This window comes from Anguilla rostrata, chromosome 6 (genome assembly GCF_018555375.3).
Source record: "Anguilla rostrata isolate EN2019 chromosome 6, ASM1855537v3, whole genome shotgun sequence".
Classification (NCBI taxonomy): Eukaryota; Metazoa; Chordata; class Actinopteri; order Anguilliformes; family Anguillidae; genus Anguilla; species Anguilla rostrata.
In genome coordinates this window covers 18,299,405-18,309,225 of record NC_057938.1, presented here as the reverse complement: position 1 = coordinate 18,309,225, position 9,821 = coordinate 18,299,405, and the positions used below count along the sequence as shown (strand labels likewise).

At 37.8% G+C, this 9,821-nt stretch overlaps 2 protein-coding genes and 1 long non-coding RNA gene across 7 annotated transcripts in view; all 3 read right to left on the bottom strand.

Annotated features, from left to right (window-relative positions):
• Positions 1-9,821, bottom strand: part of LOC135256724 (T-lymphocyte surface antigen Ly-9-like) — a 110,246-nt gene that overhangs the window by 9,050 nt on the left and 91,375 nt on the right. The gene's annotated exons all lie outside the window — the stretch shown is intronic.
• The window catches only part of LOC135256734 (apolipoprotein D-like), a 22,963-nt gene that overhangs the window by 1,013 nt on the left and 12,129 nt on the right, over positions 1-9,821 (bottom strand). The gene's annotated exons all lie outside the window — the stretch shown is intronic.
• Positions 1,750-9,821, bottom strand: part of LOC135256738 (uncharacterized) — a 10,833-nt gene continuing 2,761 nt past the window's right edge. The window contains exons 3-5 of the long non-coding RNA XR_010330510.1: positions 3,588-3,860; positions 3,019-3,132; positions 1,750-2,899 (exon numbers count right to left, since the gene is read on the bottom strand). This is a non-coding gene — a long non-coding RNA (uncharacterized LOC135256738). The remainder of the gene's footprint in view (positions 2,900-3,018; positions 3,133-3,587; positions 3,861-9,821) is intronic.

The window sequence follows — 9,821 nt, the reverse complement described above, 5'->3', positions numbered from 1 at the left end:
AATTGGCTACTTACAAAGACTTTTATGCAGGTATCATAAAAGGTCAACAGGACACTTTGAACATTGTATGTTCTGTAAAATTTCTAAATCTGTCCTAATAAGTAAACCTATTCAATACTTTGTAAAGGAAAACAAAGAAAGGTGCACACTCTTCTGAACTTCAACATTTTGACAAAAACAGTAAGGATATTGAAAATATACCCTTTTGGAATCATTGTGTGGATTGAAATGTTGTTATTTTCAATAAACCACATTTGCACATGTCACATTTCTCCCCAAATTAAATTATCTATTTTCTTAGATTGCAATGCTGCAAAGAAAGACTGGCTTGCAGTTTTGCTAGTGGTAGTTAGAAGGAAGGTCAATACAGTAATTAAAAACTAATACCTGCAGATCAATTCTACAGACCTGAGACAGGAAAAGATAGCTTAATTTATCAGTGATGGCATTTTAGTACACCTCCACCAGAAGTATAAATACATTTATAATGGTAGAGTGTGTTTTTAAACCATACAAATTATGAGTATGAATAATTTTTCCATATGCTGCTATATTGAAGACTTCATTGGCCTTACCCTTGGTGAGTAAAAAACAACGAACACTTATACCCAAGAGAACAAGTATACCCACTAATCTAACAAAGATCTGACCATCTTTCAGACCTCTCTCAAGGTAAAGGTTACATATACAGTATATGATGCAATTTGCGGTCTTGTTTTTGCTACATGTAAACATGCTGCACGTGTGCATACCAGCTATCATATCATCAGTATGATATGCTTGTGTCTCCCCAAAACCCACAGGTTTCTAAAATTAATCTGTGCATGAGTGGTCTCCTAATCTTCTGCCTGAGTCTAGCAGGTATAGCAACAGCCAGCTACCAACCAACAACCCTAAACATGGGTATCACAGTATTCCTATACCCGTGACATTTTCTGCTTTAACTGCTCAGTGTAAAGTCACTCCTGTGAATTCTGCACCATTGCATTCTTATACCCATTTGTACCATTAGATTACCATAAGTAATCCAATAACATGTGCAATGATGTTATATTTATAGGGAAAATTTGCCTAAAAATATAACTTTACCTTAAATAACTATATATACTTTTCCTGTGCTTAAGCTTCATATGTAACTCCATTAGATGTCTTTTTCCAGGTAGTGGCTAAGTTGAAATATAATATGCATTATTGTTCTTGTAATAGGTTGCTTGTAGATAACAACTGCAGTGTTGACTTCTAATAATGTTGTTTCACATCATGTGAAAGTAAGGCTGGACCCGGCAGTGAATGTTTTTAATTCAATGTAAGGAGCAATTAACATTCTGCCCATAAGGTAAGTTCTTTTCATACACTAAAGTAATTCAGTGAAATGGTTAAATTAATTATGACTGAGAAAAAAATCATTGTAATGAGGAAAAGAGCAGAAAACAGCCCCCTCCCCCCCCCTCCACACACATACACCTACGCACACAAACACATGCACAGACAACACCACTGATCATCTGATCATACAACGAAATGGGTTTGTGTGGGTGTTAGTCTCCACAGGCCTTCAATTCTGTTGCACAGGCTTTCAATCACTACTGAACCCACTTTGTGGGTTCTTATATGAGTGACCACAGACTTTTCCATCTGACATGAAAGGTCACCCACACCCAGACTATTCTTATTTTCATGTGAACCGAGACAAGAAAAACATACATGGGAACTAACAGTTTTTAAAAACAAAACAAAAACCGTGTTGGCTAAAATGTAAAAAAAATTTATTACAAAACTCAGCAGCTTTAACCAATCTCAATTTGTCCACAATTATGTTTTATGCTGTATAAAAAAATTGTTTTAAAAATACTTTAATAAAATAAGAAATTACCAAATGAACATCACTAAATTGACAAATATTTTCTTTTTTTTCAAGCTAAATTACACATTTCAGTTGTCAGTAATTTAACAGTACTTATGCGTAAATGCTTTCGTAAACAAAATAGCACAGTATGTTTCCAGATTTGGATGGCACATATTAGATGGCAAGTTATGCCTTGGTGGGGCATTGTGTCCCATACCTATGCAGCACCAATATACATTACAATATCGCTCTTTGATTAAGCAGAAATTCTTATCTGAGGCTGCACCTCTCCCCATCCCTCCCTACCCCCCTGTAAATGACTGTAAGCTTAGGGTTGTAACTAGGCAGCTGTTTCGTAGGTGTAGGTAAAATAAGAAATTACCAAATGAACATCACTAAATTGACAAATATTTTCTTTTTTTTCAAGCACTGCCGTTCTCGTTGTTTAGTGTTAATCAGTTTAACCTTCAGGGTTCAAGTTGAACTTTGCGGTTGTTCCCTGCACTTGGACCGGTACTTCTCTCTAGTGGTTTCGTCATGCTTGTTCCTGGTTATGGTTATACACTTTGCTGTACATCGCTCTGGATACGAGCGTCTGCCAAATGCCTGTAATGTAATGTAATGTTATCCAGAGTGATTTACATGGTTGAAATGCAAAGATCGCAGGAGGTAAAATAAAATGAGAACAGAATTCATTAGCTTCCTTCGTTTCAGTAGCCAGCAATGATTTATCTTTGAGTCATTTCAATAAGAGATGACTTCTCACCAATGAGCCGAATTACCTCTTTAAGGTATCATTAGCAAGAACCTGCTAGAATGTTAGGATTTCTATTCCTTGATTTAAGGTTTGTTATAGTTTAATTTCAACAGGTCTTCACATTCCCCATTGGCTTTCCTTTTTCCTATCTATATAATGCTTGAATATTTAGTCCATGCAGAGGTCCCCTCAGTTGCCCCTGAGATAACTTGAACAAAGCGTGCTGACATATACTGGATCAATGGAAGGCACTGCGGATGGTGGCTCCTCTTCCATGAGCGGCTAATCAACTTCCACTACAAAAAATAAGCATTTAATAAATTAGTGTCATTTCCTGCCCTAGTTATTTCAGATAACAGTGTAAAACTGATTCCACATAGCATGTCTTGCTGTTCCAGAGGGTGTGGATCATTACCTTGAATTGTTTCACTTTTATACTGTTTGTGCTTTCTCCTCGTGTACAGCACCAGTATTGGTGCTCCGAAGGCGAGGAATGCTGATGCGGCACACAAGGCTGGAACCCATCGAACTGCAAAACATATTACAAAGTGACATATTCACACAAGCATTGTTTCATTTATCATCTTTTCAGGAAGCTTATGGGTTATGTTTCATTACATTTTTTACATTTTGAATATATTTGGCTTATACCGGTTTAAAAACTTAGAGAGAATGTCTGTTCAGTTCCAGATTCTTCAGAATTGCTACTCATTGTTTACTGCAAAAACATTTTCTGTAGATTACAATCACCTGGTATTCCTGCACTTCTTAAGCAATCTCATTCATTAATGAAAAACATGCTACAAAACTCCCACAGTGATGCTATGCAGAACAAGGTGGAGTACGTCCACCATTTGACAAATGCATACACAGCTGCCACTGCCACAGAAAGTACAGAATTTCCCTGCTGTCCGATAATTTGCGACTAATATATTTAATTAGATAGATTTCCTGTCTCTTTCTAATACAACATTATGAGTTCACCTTGTGATCCTTGCGGGAAGCACATTTCCAGATCAACAGAATCGCTGGTGGCTCTGCTGACAGGGTTATGGGCTGTACACATGTATGTTGTGGATGGAGAGAGGGCTTGCAACTGGAGGTCTATCGCTTGGCCCAGGTGCATACAGCTGTCATTACCACAAGGGGGCAGAGTTTCCCAGCTGTAAGTCACTGCAGTCCCCTGACTGCTGAAGCAGCTCAGACATACATTACTCCCCAGGCACTCAGCTGTGATGCTGGGTTTAGAGACGGGCTCTACAGGGGAAATAATCCAAAATTTACTTGGCGACATACTCACATTGAACACAAAGCAAGCATTAAACATTCACTAAGAGGTTCAGGCCATCTGACATTATCACGTGATTGCAACTTTTGTAATTTGTTAATGTAAAGAATTATTGTGTACCCCTAATACCAGAAACTTATTTTGTGGAAGTATTAACAGTCTGGTTAGGTTTAAAATTTGACCAACTTTCATTATTGACATTCCAAGTGTAAGGCCAGTCCTTAAACTATTCTTATCATCCCTAATTAAAATTATGCATTCCCTATAATAATTTAATAAAACACTGACAAAATGGATAACAAAATATGGGGAGCTACAGGTGCAAAAACTCTAGAAATGTGAAATGTGATTTCTGGCAACTTACCAAAAACCTGCAGATGAAAGTATTTGTACTCCGGTGGCTTAAAACCTCCAGATCTGTACTTAGTTTTAACTTGATAAAGGCCAGAATCTGATAGGCTTAATTTGTTCAGCCATATCGAGTGATTGCCAATGCTGACCCTTCCCTTATATTTTTCTCGTACATGAATGAATTGTGAAGGAATCCATGTAACAATAGTAAATGTATAATTAAAAAGTAGGTCAGCAGTGTAGCTTTGGTTGCCCTCAGCTGAGATAAGAAACATGATGCTGTCCCCCACTTTCATGATGGTGGAGCCAGTCTCTGTCTCTGCCACCCCCTCACTGCACCCATACTGGCACACTGTAATAGAGATGGGGATTATTCACACTGCAGTGAGGATTATTCACACTGTAATAGAGATGAGGATTATTGATACTGCAATAGAGAGGGGTATTGTTCAGACTGTAATAGAGATGTGGATTATTTACACTGCAATACAGATGGGGATTATTTACAATGTATCATGGAGAGTTATCACATTATAATGCACAAAATTGGGGTTACCACTGTAGAAGATGGACATAGTTTGCATTACAGTAGTTTATGAGATAGGGATTCCTAACTGACTTTAAATTCATTTGGGACTTAAAAACAACTGCAAGCACCAAAAAACATTGGATTCACAAAGGCATTTCATTGACTTTTGAAAATAATTAACTTCACACTATTGCTGTTAATAAGGTGCCCCATGATCATTTCATGTGGGACATTTCATGTAAGGTTCAGGGAAACTTACAGTTGCTAAAATAACAATGAAATAAGGAAAAGTTTTCAGTCTACGCAACTGAGAGTTATTTTGAAATATATTTAATCATGTGTCAATCAGAATTACTGAATTTATAAATTATAATTACTTGTTTTTTATGATTCTGTAATTCATGGAGAAGTGCTTGTTAGAAAAACAACCAGTCCTTCATGCTAAACATTTGTTTATCTTTCAAGGCATTTCTAAAAAAAAAATAATAATAATATATATTTTTTAATCTGTCATAATCACTCTTCCCCTGAGTGAGTCATTTAATTGAATTCGGTCTCAAGCCTCAGTTCAGACTGAACTTGAGTCACGCATAAACATTTATTCTTACAAGTCTATAATTTATTATACAGTGAATTGTATTCAATACATAGGAATAAAATGCAGATTACCTATTATACAAAGAAGCATAACTTCATCATGAATCCTCATTGACGTTTTGAAAGCTCGACATTGAGTGGTCATTGTTTGTCACTGTAAAAACATAAGGTAAGGTAGTAACACGTTAAACCTCTTTTGTCATAGTCAGTCCATGTGACACCTACTGTATATAGACTATAGGTTACAAGCATTTTAAATTGTTAGCTACACATATTTCCAGGACTATTAGCCTGGTCTGGTTGGACACGCATTGTGTCGTATCTACAAAAAAAGGTTGTGAAATATAGATAGGGCATTATTACATTTGAGACTAATTAATTAAGACGAACCCCTTCAGACCTGAATTATGTTCCAGGGATGGGGAAAATACACTAAAAAACTATGCATTTTCCCCATCCCAAATACATCCAGAAATGAGATTCAATCAAAAAAATATTTATTGCAAATCTTTGTTATTTTTTGTACATTCCAGTGGACGGTGACGCTAGGTCCGAACAGTTGTACGACGTAACATGTAAGATTAAATGGACTTGTATTGTTTTTTTGTTTTTTTTATAGATGAATGTCTTGAAGCATTAACTTGACTTGTTTTGCTTAGCATAAGTATTTCATCACTTTGGTAAAAACAATGAACAACTTAATCTGTTAAATTTCGAATGCGCAACATTCGAATGTTGATTTAGAATTCGAATGTCAATGTTATGCACTAAGCTTCAACACTTCGAACTATTTTGTACAGCCCTAAAAATATGTCTATTCATAGACATAGATTTCTATGAATAGATTTTTCTTACTCTCTAGAGCAGAGGTTTTCAACCTGTGGGCCGGTGGTACTGCGGGGGGCCGTTTTTTTGGTGGTTGGAGAATTGTTTGTTTGACGTGACCAGCATTTTAGCTGTGTGCAAGGCTGCAAGCTAACCCGTCAGTGCTAAAACATTTCTCTTTTTGAGTTCATTCAAACTGGAATTTATCATGGACAAGTGGTTACAAACAGGGTCTCTCAAAAGGAAAGATTCAGAGGCTAGTACATCTACCAGTAAGGAAACAGCTCCAATGTCTGACACTGAAAAGAAACATAAAGCAAAACGAAGGAAATACAGCAGTGAGTACTTTCATGACATCGCGAATAAAACAAGGTTGATATCATACGGACTTGTGGCTTCTACAGGAGCATATACCATCGTTTCACAATCTGATAGCTCGTGGTAAGTCTACCTTGGATGGTTACGACATTATGGCTAATAATCAAAATCCTCAATTCAGAATATGAATGGGATTTTTACCTCTGGAACCTCACTGTTGAGCTCTATACTAGACAATCAGGTCCAACAGCATACATTCAGATCTAACATCCACTGAAATGTACATCAACATTTTAAAAAATTCTATGTTCAAAATTTGAATTAAACATATGGTATTGGGCTTTTTATTTCACAATACATCTTTCAATATTATATTAAAACAAAAGAATCATGTGTGAAATATCACTAAATATGGAAAAAAAGAGTTAAAAGGATCCCTTACTTCTCCGTTTTGTGTGTAGTGCTGCCATGCCTTTTTACAGTCTCTGCTCCCTTCCAAGGGACGACATAGGGGCGACATAGCTCAGGAGGTAAGAACGATTGTCTGGCAGTCGGAGGGTTGCCGGTTCAAACCCCACCCTGGGCGTGTCCTTGAGCAAGACACCTAACCCCTAACTGCTCTGGCGAATGAGAGGCATCAATTGTAAAGCGCTTTGGATAAAAGCGCTATATAAATGCAGTCCATTTACCATTCCCTGTAGTGTATTTATATTTTTCCACAACCGCGGGACTAAGCTGTTGCCTAATTGGCTGTTGAACATCCAATCAGATGGACTAATCACCGCCCACTTTTTAAATGGCTCCGGTTCCGGAAGTGAATTTCAAATTCATTTACTCCATTGTCGTTTCAGAAGCCTTATATAAAGAATTGTAAGCCTGGAACCAAGCCAACCAACTACCAGATGAATCGTGACCATAAAACATTTGATTTGGAGCAACAACAAAAAAATTGGACAACGGGAAAAAAAGCAAACGTACAAGACTGTGTACATAATTATTTTAAGAGTGAAGGAACTCCTCATCCCATAAACCATTGCAAATGATACCTTTCCAAAGACTTCCGACCTAACGATAGTTTAGCGCGCTTCTTCTTATACTTATTTATTATAGTGTCATCGCGAATAAAACATGTTTTTCTTAAAACAAGGTTGATGTCATACGGACTTGTGGCTTCTACAGGAGCATATACCATCGTTTCACAATCTGATAGCTCGTGGTAAGTCTACCTTGGATGGTTACGACATTATGGCTAATACTATCTGCGCGCGCGTGGCTGCTTGTTTTACTCTCGGTGTTGAAATTTGCGCGCGTGAAAGTGGTTTTGTGCTCGCGCTGTGAATATCTGCTCGCGCTGATTACTGACATTAAATTGACGCCATTAATAATCAAATCCTCAATTCAGAATATGAATGGGATTTTCACTTCCGGAGCCTCACTGTTGAGCTCTATTTGCACTAGCCCTTGTTGAATAGCATTGTAAATGGTACCTCATTATTAGCTAAACTTACCGTGTCCATTCATTCTGCATACACAGACCTGCTGTAATAGTTTGGTCTTTTATTTACGCGTTAGAGCGGTTGAAAAGTATTAAACCAACGTATAAATTAAAGTATAAACGCATTTCATGTTATTTTTTGTACATTCCAGTGGACGGTGACGCTAGGTCCGAACAGTTGTAAAATATAACATGTTAATGTTAACATTAACACATTCAGTTAAAAATATAAAGGCATAATGAAACGCTTACCTGCTCTTGAACGACTATCTTCCGGTAAAAACTTCTTGTTTTATAAAAAGCTATTTTTTACAGTCTCTGTTTTACACCAAGCGGCCAAAACCAGCCTTCGTTTTTGAAGCTCATTTCCTGATTTCATGATTTATTGCGTCATTTGGGCACAGTGCCAATATTTGTTCTGGACCAATGAGGTACAGCTTGCGTCACTTCCGGATTACTGCGGAAGACTAAGCTACAGTAGGGGCTACAGTCTATGGTCGCTGGGGTGGGCGGTGGCGCCTCTTGGCCTTGAGCCAAGTCAATCGAGCCGATCCCAGTCACACCAGAGCGCGGCCAGGCCGCTGATTCTGATTCTGAGAGTCACATCTAACTAATTACAACTTTTTGCTTTACGATCAAATATAAAAGAAACGGTTTTGAGGAAAAAAGGTGGGGGGGGGGAGTAGGTTCTAAGCTTTGAAAGATGGCCGCCGTGTCCTTTTCTGCTTGATTAAAGGCTAATCTTCCGCAAATTGTATTGTTTCATGAATATGGTAAGCCCCCCTTACCCCTTAATAAAATGAAATGGCTTAGATTAGTCAAGCAAGGCTAATTCCCACACCCCACAGAAAGACCACACACTTGGCAACCCCCCCCCCCCCCTCCCCAAAATCCAATTTTAAAGTAATTTTTTTTTTTTTCATTTGATGATTTACAAGAAAAAAATAACAGCCTAATAATAGGCTAATTAGAAATTCAATGTAGGCCACATTATTTTTGTCTTCATGCACCAGGTGGAAAACTTGCTGTACAAAGTGCGTTGTCATATTTACACGCCTGCAGATCATTTATTAAAATACTTGGTTGATTTGTTAATCACTGCTGACAGTGTTAATTTTTATTCGGTAGAACGTGATTTGCGAACGATCGGTCAGCTAACGTCACCCAGCAAGTGAACACCACAAACGGCGATGGAGAAGCTAGTAGCACTTACTGGCTCATTAACTGACTGTGGCGAAAACCTACGACGATAACTTGCTCGGTTAACAGCAGGTCTACCAGACAGTTATACGAAAATTAACCTAGTCAAATCACCAGTAGCCTACACCTCTGATTGATTGACCATTTTTATCAATGTTCTTCCCCTGTGGTTCATATTGCTGTGCGTGAGCTAATCACTACCTACCTAGTCCTGGGAAGCTGCTATGCTGCTAAACAATTGTTTTGCTGAGAAACATAAATTAAAGTACTGACATAATTGGGATTTTTAATGGCTACATTTAAAGTATTTCTGCACAGTACAGTCACGGATGGAAATTAAACTCCGAAACATCTGATAATATTTTTAAAACATAAGGGCAGACAGTCACTACCCCAAGTTCGTTCTGCAATCGTTGTTTAGGTTGATGGGGGTTTTTTGACCCACTGTCAATCACATTTAAAAATCCAGACCCTTAAATCTATGGTTTTGGCTCCAATCGACAACTGGCCGCGCCCGCCATTGAGCTTCAAAACTTTTTAGAGACCCACGGAGAGTCAATGGGTGACGTCCAGTAGATTTGTCCCTATTTTTTACATCTCTGCTAAAAATTAACT